The following is a 12,592-nucleotide window of genomic DNA, read 5'->3' as shown; positions in this document are numbered from 1 at the left end:
GCCAGAAGCATTAATGGTGAACTACAACAAAAGGTTCCACATTTACAATGCATTTAGGAATGGAAATAATGGCGACAGGGATGTGAGGAGCGGTGATCTAAAACGTGACAGTTGTGCTCGCCCACCGCACTTCCAAATACGCAGAAAAAGGATTTAAATCAATGGACTATATAAAAATAGTAGTGTGACATTGTCTGACATCATCCTGTAAACTGCTTCATATAGAACAACATGCCACTCACACCAATTACATGTTGGTCGGATGTAAGACTAGGGATACCAAGTAGTTACGGAGAGAGCATGCATACAATTAAGAAGCAGACCTTCAGAAAAACCAGACTACCAAAAAACTGGGAACCCAACTCGAAAACATTTGACAATATAAGAAATGAATATATGATTAATTATTTGGCTAAGGAATGATAGCCAGTAATATAAGCATTAATTGGAACTGATAAAAGACAAGCAAACGTTTCTTTTCATCCATGTCGACAATATCTCATTATAAAGTCATCGTACTATAAAAACCGATGACATTAACATACCATTGCTCCAATATATTGATGCAAGGAGTGTTAATAAAAGCCAAAAATGTAGGGAATTCTGAACAGAAGTTGAATATATATTAAAGACTTCTAAGCTTCAGCTTAAAAGCCTTCAAGGATATTAATTAACCAATCAGTATCTGTTAGTTTACAGAGAAAAACACAAGTTCAGATCCACTGTAATGAGTACTCAAGGATATTTTAAGTGCTAATTTTTTTTTCATCATAAGGCTTTCACTTATTAAACCTAGAAGCTTATGTCTCGCTTCATGCACTACAAAAGAAAAAAAAAGCCTATACTAGCGAAGTTTTCACCAGTATAGGCTATAAGGAATGAAAATTAATGTTGGTACTCAAGAGCAAAGCCATTTTATGAGGAGAGCTGAATTAAAGTTTCTAAATTCTGATTAGGGCCAAAATATTATTGTTAAAATTTTTTATATAGAACAAGTGAAATTTTCTAAAATTTACATGTAAATTTAAAAAAAAAAATGAAGTGGGGCCAAGGCCCATGCAGGCTCTACCTTGGCTCTGCCTCTGCCAGTACTATCACCACTGTAGGTTGCATTGGAGTAGCCTATAGCGGTGAATTTGTCATCACCGCTATAGGTTGCATTGAGGTAGCCTATAGCGGTGAATTTGTCATCACTAGTATAGTTATCGACAAAAGTACATTGAAATAACTAACTGCACCGATGAAAACTGTTGCTGGTATAAATGCTTACACTGGCAACAATCGACCGTTCCGTAGATTCAGTGGTGAGTTTTTTGTCACCAGTATAGTGGGTCACCTGTTGTGGTGAAGCTATATCCATCATGAACAAATAAACCCTGATTTACTAATAAAAAATTGATAAGTCCTGCATACATCTAATGAAAATAAAGCTATATAAATATCTGCAGCAGGCTACACCAATTCTGATGTTGTTCCATACATTGAAGTTCCTACGTATAGCGTTGACACAATTCGAATTCTATAAGATGCCATTTGAATGCAAATAGTCCTGAAGCTGTAAAAACCAGACAGAATCAAAGTTGATATCCATAAAAAGAGAATATGAAAAGCAAACATAAACGTATTTATGTACTACCTCAATAGCAGAAGAGATCAGCAATGTGTAAAGTATGCAACAATTTCCTAAACAACATTTTTGAACCTCCATCACCAATAGCTCACTTTTTTGTCTCCCAATTGATGCTTTGTAACAAATTTACTAATTCAATCTGTAAGAAAAAAAAGTGAAGGCTGCATGAAAATTTTACACTAAGAAAATTTGTAGAGACCACGTAAAATTTAGTAGATCACATATTTCACAACTGGCATTTAAAACCCAACCCAACTTAAAATTAGCTGATTACAATCTTAAATGTTCAAGATGATGCCACTGTAGCCAATAGAATGGTGTTCAGTAGATACAATGGTAGATGATGGCTCTGATTACAAATTTCTCTTGAATGATGTTCAACCCTTTAAAGACATTAATAATGCCCAAGATGAAGGCTATATAGCCAATAGAATGGTGGTAGAAGTTTAGTAGGTGTGGTACTTGTGATCCTTCTGAGAATCAGAGTAAGAAACGTGCAACAAATGATAGAAGAGCAAACCCTTAAGTGCCAATAGGTAGGAATTTGATCAATGTAAGACAATAGAATTACTTAAAAAAAAATGATGTTCTTAACACATAATAGCTACCTAAAGTGTTCCATGGCAAAAGAGACTGGTGCCAATATTCCTATAAACAGTCCTCTTAATGCCTTTGTGATTCACTGCCAAGTTTCATAAGCATACAAAGAAATTAACTGCCAGCATATGATTTAGCTTTTCTGCAAATCCAGAAACGAGAAAAAGTTTATCAAATAGGAAGTAATCGATTTTTTTATCAATAGTTGAAGGCAGGTTGAGTTCTATGGCAACTCAGTTCAAGGTATGAAAGCTACAAGATACAAAAAGCTCAACAATGATGTTAAAACTAGGAAAAAACACATTCTGTTAGGGCTAATACAAACAAAGTGATGTCAAATATTTTCTATGTTTTTCAGGGGAGTAAGGATGCTCCTTAGTCATAGAGAAATCATGTATACCATTTCTTCCTAGTGTGTGCATAATCATTATTAAGGAGAATTTATAAGAAATGAAGAGATGTGGTAAATACCTGTTTGCAGTCTCTTCAAAGAACAGCTGATGCAAATGAGCAACACTACCAGCATTCATATACAATGAATATGGACAATATTTTGATGCCCATCTCCTAAACCTGTCAGCAGCAATTTTTTGCTCATTAGGAGCTATTTTCTCCACATCTGAGAGGTACTTTCTGCCAACCAACATCCCTTCAGATTCCATTTCAGCCAAAAGGATGTCAATGTTCTTCATATAAATCTAACATATTTCCTCTTGAAGCGCCATCAAGTTTGCATTCCATTTTCATCAACTTTCCTTTCAAGCTCACGAAGAGATCTAAGGTAGTTATTGAATCTCTGACAGAGTCGCAAATCCATGTTATTCTCTCCTTCTTTTGAAGCTCTTCAACAAGAGCAGAAGAAAAAAATTTCCTTTAGACCCCATCTTTTGTAAGTTTTCTTCTTCCAAATACAATTTTCATGAAAATCTTGCCAGACATCAACATATTCTTCTCAAGTGAACCAGATTCAGACATCACCTTTCAATCACTTGTAGCTCCTTATCAAATGTTCCTTAGTCACTCAAACCTTTTAGTTTCTACACAAGCAAAGGCCATGGAAAAGACAACATACCTGAACTCATGCAACATGCTCTTCGTTTTTCCATCGACTCAAGCATCTTAGAGTATTGAGGACAATTATCAATCATAAAGCAGAATATAAAATCAATTAGCAAGATGTGAAGAGGACACCCATAAAAAGTGAATGTTGAAGTGTTCATGTCTATGGATCAGTAGTCTGTAAAAGCTTAGTTGACCTATGCCTTCCTCCATGCTCTGATTAAACCATCTTTTTCTAGCTATACTTGCATTATACAAGTCAATCATGAATTTCAATTAAGATCCCAAAATTGTGCACTTATCTTGTTTCAATTGTAATTAAATAAGCTGCAAAATGCCCCTCCTTTATTGATTAAAAAAGCCTTTCTTCTGCATTAGTCCCATAAAGTTAAAATGAAGAATTTCTATGCAGGGAAAACAGAAACTCATTTCAACAACATCAACTCTGTGTGGTTCAAATATGATGGGCTTAACATGACCTCGCTTTTCTTCACCGCCTTTAACATCATTGGTATCACCGTTGATACATTTCCTTCTCTTTTAGTATTCATTCATGACAGTTATACCTTTATACCTTTTCATTTGGCATCACTTTCTCTTCAAAGAAGAGCGTAGCCTTGCTAGACAAAGGCCACAGATGTTTGGTTTCTATCTTTTTCACTAGAATCTGTCTTCTGAAAAAAGAAATCCCGGAGAAGATTTAAAAAAATAAATGTGATAAATAAAAAAAAATGCATTGGGGAGCTGCAAAGGCAGAGCTAGGAAGTTTTCATTGGAGCAGTTGAACTATAATTTCAAATTTTTAACATTAGCCGAAATATAAATGTTAAAATTAAAATTTTAAAATGTACAAGTAAAATTGTTATTTTTTAAACATCTTTGGGAAGGCATGGGTCCGGTCAACCCCATTTACCTCCACCCACATGGATAACACTGTCGTGCTATGGTGGTGGCTGACCAGCTGTCAAGTCAGTGGTGGCATGCTGGATCCAAAGATGGCCGGAAGGGGCCATGAACCCCACAATTAGAAGAAAAGGTATGATTGAAGCTTTTTTATATTTTTCATAAGAGAAATTTTGATAGCGCTCCATACTTTCATGCATTTTTTCAAATTTCTAGTATGTAAAATGTAAACAAAACTCATGTTTAAGGAAATATATTAAAAAATGGGTTTGCTTTCCCCGTTTTGTAAATTGAAAATCTGATTGTTTTAGCAAAACCATACACAAGCCTACTCAAGTATAAACGAGTACGGAGGTCATGTAGCTCAAACTCAAGCTTGAGCTGGGCATGTTTAAGAATAAGTCAAGCTCGGATTGAGATTATCAAGTTCGAGTGGAGCTCAAGTTAGCTTGACTTGTTAAACAACACTGAGGTATGAAAGAATCTATTGGCAATTGCATAGATAAAGGTAGTTGCAAGCATGATGATAGATCCAATTTCAATAAAAGTTGCAACATGAATGTCTTGTGATCCGACAAAAAAGGGAAGTGTACATCGAGTATATGTTAACAATCTTCTAAAGATATTCATCAATTTGGAAAATGTTCTCTGGTATGAGAAAGTAGAGTGTATCATGAGTGACTATTAAAGAAAAGCACTTGGCATGTTCCCTTGTGTCGTGTCTGTATAGTCGTCATTTGTTTTTGTTGTATTTGCTTTGATTATGTTGAGTCTTGGTGTAAGCTTGTATATTCACCTGTGTCGGAGCACCCTCCCAAAACGGCCCCAAGTGTAAGATTGAGATTCCTTGTTTTGGATGGTCGGCATGGGAATTCTGTAAGCGGCTTCGGCCATCTTTTGTAAGTAAAGTGTAAAAGCTTATTTGTTTTCTCTTGTGATGTACTCAACTGTTTAATTGAATATATTGCGAGTTTTCTTTCCACACTCTTTATGCATTTTGTGTCTTTTGTTTTCGAAAAGGCGTTCAAGTGTTCTGTGCTCACTTGAACGAGGACAAGGCTTGCGGCTTACTGGCGAGAGTTTGCCACGCCACACGGTCCGAAGGAGTCAGCCCGTGACAGCTGGTATCAGAGCCCAGATTCTGCTCAATCTGGGGAAGCGATCGGAGAGTCGGTGTAGAGCGTCATGCCGGCTTGCTGCTGTTGAGGTGGACGCCATGGCATCACAATACAATCTGCGATGTGCCAAAGGCAAGGAGCCAGCCCTCCCAGAGGGGGCGAGCCCGGCCCATGACCAGGGAGAACTGAAAGAGACGGTGAATCGGTTGGTCACAGATGTGGCCACCCATGAGGAAGCCATTGGCTTTGCTGCCGAGACCTTTGAGGGATTCAATGAAGAGATGAAGTTGATGCGGGAACAGATGGCCGAGTCAGTGGCCATGAACCGATCACACTCTAACTTGGTGAAGACCCTACAGGACGAAGTCACTGGACTTCAGGTTTCAAACCAGTGATGCGTACTAATTCGGCCAATAGTAGTCAAGAGAGGACCAGTAGGATCGACGTTCAACGTCCAGCGAAGTACAGTGGTAGCCGGGATGCGAGGGCGATCAACAACTTTCTGTTCCAAGTTGACTACTACTTGAACTTGCAGAACGTAGTAGAGGAGGACTTGAAGATGAAGACCGCAACAATGTTGTTAAAAGTAGATGTTGTGGCTTGCTGGAGGCGGAAAATGTTAAATATTGAGAACGGGGACTGCACGATTCATACCTTCAACGACTTCCACAAGCAGTTGAAGGGATACTTCATGCCTGTGGATGCTGAAAGGCATGTCTATCGGTTGGTTGCGAACTTTAAGCAGACAGGTGCCTTGAGAGACTACATCAGGGCATACCAAAAGGTCATGCTAGAATACCAAAAGGTCATGCTAGACGTGCCTATGATGCTAGAAAAAGACAAACTTCATTGGTTCATCATATGGCTCCAACCTTGGGCCCAAGTTGACGTGGAGAGAACGAATCCAGAGACTTTGGAGCAAGCATATGTAGCAGCCGAGCGCTTGGCCGATACCCAATGCAAAAGCTACACTAATACCTTCAAGTCTGTGAAGAAGTCCGACCACGGCAGTAAGAAGGAGGAACGGCGAGACACCAGAAATGAATCGTCGTACCAGAAGCCAACCGAGAGAAAATCCATCTTTCGCAAGGACTACACTGGGCCACCAAGACAAGTGACTTGTTGGGTTTGCGGGGGAAAGCATCAAGCGTGTGTCTGCCCGAAACGTGTGAGACCTATCGGGCAGGTCAATGCTATGAGGGCCACCGAAGTCATGACCGAAGAAGGACAAACACGGATGGGTGCCGCCCAGACGATCAATGCTGTCCAAAGTCGTGCAGTGTCTAGCAGTATGGTGAACAAGGAACTAATGTACCTAGACGTCACTCTGAATGGAATGTCTACTGTTGCAATGGTAGACTCTGGTGCAACGTATAACTTCGTCTCAAGAGAGGAGGTAGAGCAAGTGGGATTGAAGCCTGTGCCGCAGCAGAGGACCCTTAAAACGGTGAAATCTGAAGTCAGGCCCATCCTAGGAGAAGCGAAGGGTATAACAGTTCCTAGGAGAAGCGAAGGGTGTAACAGTTCAGATTGAAGACTGGACGGGAGTCACCAACTTCTCCGTAGTACCCATGGACGACTTCATGGTGATTCTTTGAATGGAGTTCCTTAGAGGCCAGAATGCAATGATGTTGCCGAAGTTCAACACACTGACGTTGATGGGTGCGAACTTGTCTCATACAGTGCACTGCCACGCTGCCAGAAGCAAGTCTCAGCCAACGTTGACGGCAATGCAACTGAAGAAGGGCATGCATCATGGGGAACAAACATTCCTCGTGGCTGTATGTCTAGAAGAAGATGACCCTTAGCCGAGAGTCATTCCCCCAGAGCTAGCCCATGTCCTGAAGCAGTTCGAGGGAGTGATGCCCCCCGAGCTGCCCAAGCGCCTACCTCCCAGGCGTGAAGTTGATCACGAGATAGACTTGGTTCCTGGAGCCAAGCCACCAGCAATGGTCCCTTACACAATGGGACCGGCAAAACTTAAGGAGCTTCGGAAACAGCTTGACGACATGTTTGAGTCAAATATCATCTATCCCTCTAAGGCACCCTTCGGAGCCCCTGTATTGTTTCAGACGAAACATGATGGCTCCAAGAGACTATGTGTGGATTACCACGCTTTGAACAAGGTGACGGTGAAGAACAAGTATCCACTGCCTTTGATTGCGGACTTGTTCGACAAGTTGGGCAAGGCGAAGATCTTTTTAAAGTTGGACCTTCGTTCCGACTACTGGCAGGTCAGGATCGTGGAAGGTGATGAATCAAAGACCATTTGCATCACCCGCTATAGAGCATACGAGTTCCTAGTCATGCCATTCGGGTTGACGAACGCCCTTACGACTTTCTCAACTCTCATGAACAAGATATTCCACCCCTACCTTGACAAGTTTGTGGTAGTCTACCTTGATGACATTGTGGTCTTTAGCAGCGACCTAGAGGAGCATGTCGGTCACTTGAGGATGGCGTTTCAGGTACTCAAAGAAAATGATCTCTTTGTGAAGAAAGAGAAGTGTCTCTTTGTCCAACGAGAGATCAGTTTCCTCGGCCATATAGTAGGGGATGGCCAGCTGCGAATAGATCCGGAGAAAGTAAAGGCTATTCAAGATTGGAAGCAGCCATCAAATGTATCTGAATTGCGGTCCTTTCTTGGGTTGGCTAATTACTATCGGTGGTTCATCACAGGGTATTCATTGATAGTGGCGCCCCTCACTGACTTGTTCAAAAAGAATAGATTCTGGATTTGGACTCAGTCTGCCCAAGACGCCTTTAAAGGCTTGAAGCATGCCCTTGTACAAGAGTCTGTCCTCAAATTGCTAGATCATTCAAAGCCCTTTGAAGTACGCACAGATGCTTCAGATTTTGCCATTGGTGGGGTACTAATGCAGGACGGTCATCCGATCGCCTATGAGAGTCGGAAGTTGAAGGACCCTGAGAAGCGGTACACAGTGCATGAACGAGAGATGACCGCCATTGTGCATTGCTTGCGCATATTGAGGCACTACCTGCTGGGGGCAGAGTTCGTTGTCAAGACGAATAATGTGGCCACGAGTTACTTCAAGACTCAGAAAAAGTTAACTCCGAAGCAGGCTCGTTGGTAGGAATTCTTGGCGGAGTTCGATTTCGCTCTGGAGTACATGGTTGGTAAGACCAACGTGGTAGCAGATGCGTTGAGTAGAAAGGCAGAACTTGCAGCCTCTCGAGCGGGGACCTCCGAAGCTCAATTGGAGGGTGCACTCCTCGAGCGGGTTCGTGAAGGGATGCGGTAGGACTCAGCGGCCCAACACTTGGTTGCCTTGGCTGAAGCGGGGAAGACTCGAAGATTCTGGCTACGAGATGGATTGCTCCTCACCAAGGGCAGTCGTTTTTTTCTTGCCAAAGTGGGGCAATCTCCGGCGGGAGCTAACAAGGGAGTGCCATGATATGTTTTGGGCTGGCCATCTAGGCCAGGAGCAGACTCTGGCCCTTCTTGAACATGGGTACTACTGGCCCCAGATGCGCGACGACGTAGAGGCGTATGTAAAGACTTGCCTCATCTGTCAGCAGGACAATGAGACTAATCAGAAGCCTGCCGGCCTGCTTGAGCCTATTCCTATTCCGGAGCATCCGTGGAAGAGCATCTACATGAACTTCATTGTGAGTCTACCCAGAGTTGATGGCTACAACTCTATCTTTGTTGTTTGTGAAGTACTGAGGCGTGCCGAAGAGTATTGTGAGTGGTCGCGATACTCGCTTCATGGGAAGGTTTTGGCGTGAAGTGTTTCGGTTGCTTAGCCCAGACTTGTTGTTTTCCACAAGCTTCCACCCACAGACTGATGGCCAGACTGAATGCATCAATGCCTTGTTGGAACAGTACCTGCGTCACTTTATCGGCGCCAACTAAAAAAACTGGGTAAAGCTGCTCGATGTGGTTACAACCTGTAGAAGAGCGAGTCTTCAGGCCACAGCCCCTTCGAAGTAGCCACAGAACAACAGCCGTTGATGCCTCACACTGTTGCTGCCCAAGAGAAGGGAAGGCCAGCTTCGCCTACCAGTTCGTCAGGGACTGGCAAGAACAAATGGAGATAGCTAAGGCGTTCTTGCACAAGGCCGCCAAGAAGATGAAGAAATAGGCTGACAAGAATCGGAGACCTGTCGAGTTTCGAGTGGGAGACCTGTCGAGTTTCGAGTGGGAGACCAACTCGTCAAATTGTATCCAGACCGCTCTGGTATCTTCTGTGGGCAACACCGACCACTGATCCGAAAGTATGAAGGGCCATTTACTGTAGTCAATAGGATTGAGAAGCTGGCATACAAGTTAGATCTGCCGCCAAACTTCAAGGTGCATTCAGTGTTTCACGTCTGCAACCTCAAGCCCTTCTACGCCGATGCTGAAGACCTGGAGAGAAGTCAGCCGCAGTGAGAACCAATCTTGCAACGAGCTCCTTCGACTCGGAGGGTCACTGATCGACAATTAGGCCAGATCCTTCGACACAAAGTCAACTACTTTGGCGAACCGAAGCGATACTTGGTCATGTGGGTAGACTAGACGAGTCAACATGGGAGTATGCATTTCATTTGAAGCGAAGTCATCCTGAAGAAGTTAGAATCTACCACGAAGCTGCTAGCGCCAAGAACGGCGCTTGATTTGAAGGGGGGAGCCTGTTTCCTTGTGTCGTGTCTGTATAGTCGTCATTTGCTTTTGCTGTATTTGCTTTGTTTATGTTGAGTCTTTGTGTAAGCTTGTATGTTCACCTGTGTCGGAGTACCCTCCCAAAACGGCCCCAAGTGTAAGATTTGGATTCCTTGTTTTGGATTATTAGCATGGGAATTTTGTAAGCGGCTTCGGCCATCCTTTGTAAGTAAAGTGTAAAAGCTTACTTCCTTTCCCTCGTGAAGTACTCAACTATTTAAGTGAATATATTCTGAATTTTATTTTCACACTCTTTGTGCATTTTGTGTCTTTTGTTTTCGAAAAGGCGAAGTGATTTACGCCCACTTGAACGAGGCGAAGGCTTGCAACTTACTGGCGAGAGTTTGCCACGCCGCACGGTCCGAAGGAGTCGGCCTGTGACACGGCATATCCATTTTTTAATGTTGACAACTATGCGTTTTGGGCATCACAATTTTGACCTTCGCTAATCTCATATGATCTTGAAGGGTTCCTTGATGGAGCTAAATCTCGACCAACAATAACTATAACCAAAGAAAGTAAGTCAATCTTACAATTTTGACCTTCGCTAATCTCATATGATCTTGAAGGTTTCCTTGATGGAGCTAAATCTCGACCAACAATAACTATAACCAAAGAAAGTAAGTCAATCTTGAACTCTATGTATGTTAATTGGCACCGACCTGATGCAGCCTTGCCTTGGCTCACATCCTTCTCATTGCTCTTGGCCTGCCACTATCCATCACACCCGACAAGCATCAACCGATACCCTTAAAGAGGCTATGTGGTTTCGACCAGCACACTCTCAGGAGGCTAGCAAAAAAATATATATATATATAAGCAAGAGAATATGTCACACCCCAAAAGCTTAGCCCCATAACTGAAATCGTTATGAATCTTGAATGACTTATAAAAAGGATTATTAAAAGGTTGGTTGTCATGATTCCTAACCTTTTACTGAAGACGCTAGAAAGTGGGTTGGGATCCATCAAACCAAGTCATGATATTTGATATTAGAGTTGGTTCAACACTCAACTTGGGATCTCATATGTACAAATGCATGTCTTAAAGGAATGGATTGTAACACCCAAAAATTTAGTCTTAGATATCTAAGATCATGAGAAATCTTGAAGGACTTATTGTTAATTAGTTTGTTGTTTCAGTTCCTAGTTTTCTATGCTGAAAGTAAAGCTACTAGAGACTAGGTTGGGATTCCCCAAACTAAGTCATGATAGGGTAAGTCTATCTTTAACCTTAAGTATGTTGATTGGCACCGGTAACGAGGAGGGGCCTTGGCCCGCATCCTTCTCATCGCCCTTTTGCATACCCAACAAGTGTCGGCTGGTATTATGTGGCCATGACCAGCACACTGAGCACAAACATGTTTGCAGGAAGATTTTTTATAGGCACTTTCATGTAGTGATAGAAAGAAGAAAAATATTGATGCTTAATATATGCCGGATTATAGTTGGGTTCAGATCCAATGTTAATGATGTGTTGTTTTGTTTATATAATGGTCTTCACACTTGGGGGACGTACTGTGACACTTGGAATTTGGTGTTGGCTGAAGATGAATGTAGAAAAAATTCAGTTTTCTTTGGTTTTATACTGTCCAATGAGGAAGCAGGTAGAATTGAAGGGTGTCATAGACAAGAGGGCAGTTCCCAACAAAGTACTTAAGATTATTTCTATCTTATCCTGCATGCGGATTCAGCCTGGACCCAGTACTTATGAAGATGCAGAGAAAATTGGTGTTTTGGAAGGGAAAATTCTTATTCTGTGTGGGTAGGATATGTTTAATCAAGTCAGTTTTGGTTGCCATCCCTTGTTACTAGTTTCTAGTTTTAAAGTGCTTGTAGGGTGTGGCCTTGGAAAAAAAAAAACACTAACGATGGGTTACTTTTGGGGAGATGAGGATTCTGTTAAAAACCCCATCGCATTTCTTAGAAGGTTCTGTCTTTGCCTTCACAGGAGAAAGGAATTGGAATGAGAAGGATTATGGAATCCAATAAGGTCAACATTGTATTCTTCGGAGGAGAAAGTACCTAAGCAGGAAGAGTTCTTGGAGTAGCAAGATTGGGCCCAATGTCTCCTTTATGGAAAGACATAACGGGGGCTTGGAGCTCTAATTGCGATGACTACTACTAGTAAGTAAAGGATGGTATGCTTGTGAAGTTCTAGTCCGATCTCCAGGGTGCTTGTTATGCATCATTGGAAAAGGGGAGTGATAGATTTTTCTATCAGCATAATTGCTCCCCGTTTCTTCTCGTATGCAGGTATGGGATCGCGTGAGAGTTAAGGGTGTGTTCCTTATGTTTACATTACTCAAATCCGGAGCATTTAGGCCCTTACGCGATACCAACTAAAGAATTCAAACCTTGGGTTAAAACGGGGCTGTGAACAGTGGTCTGTTGGTCGAATTGATGGATCTCCCGAGATGGCAGTCCTGAATTAATTAGCTACTGATTGAATTGATTTGCAATCTTTTGATTCGAATCTTACATGCAACACTAACAGGTCACCCAATTGCTCAAAAAAACAATAATCTCAATTTTTCACAGAAATTCACCAATGAAATTTATCAGGTATCTGGATGCCATAATGGAGAAAAAATCTTGCCAGAGATGCACGGCTTTGGCA

The 12,592-nt window shown here is 41.9% G+C and overlaps 2 protein-coding genes across 6 annotated transcripts in view; both read right to left on the bottom strand.

Moving 5' to 3' along the window:
* LOC116266346 (uncharacterized) overlaps positions 1 to 12,592 on the bottom strand; it is a 47,630-nt gene that overhangs the window by 12,055 nt on the left and 22,983 nt on the right. The window lies entirely within an intron of this gene.
* LOC116265465 (uncharacterized) overlaps positions 1 to 12,592 on the bottom strand; it is a 49,399-nt gene that overhangs the window by 29,401 nt on the left and 7,406 nt on the right. The window lies entirely within an intron of this gene.

The sequence above is a fragment of the Nymphaea colorata genome, chromosome 12, assembly GCF_008831285.2.
Source record: "Nymphaea colorata isolate Beijing-Zhang1983 chromosome 12, ASM883128v2, whole genome shotgun sequence".
In the NCBI taxonomy this organism is placed as follows: Eukaryota; Viridiplantae; Streptophyta; class Magnoliopsida; order Nymphaeales; family Nymphaeaceae; genus Nymphaea; species Nymphaea colorata.
This window is presented reverse-complemented; position numbering and strand designations above follow the sequence as displayed.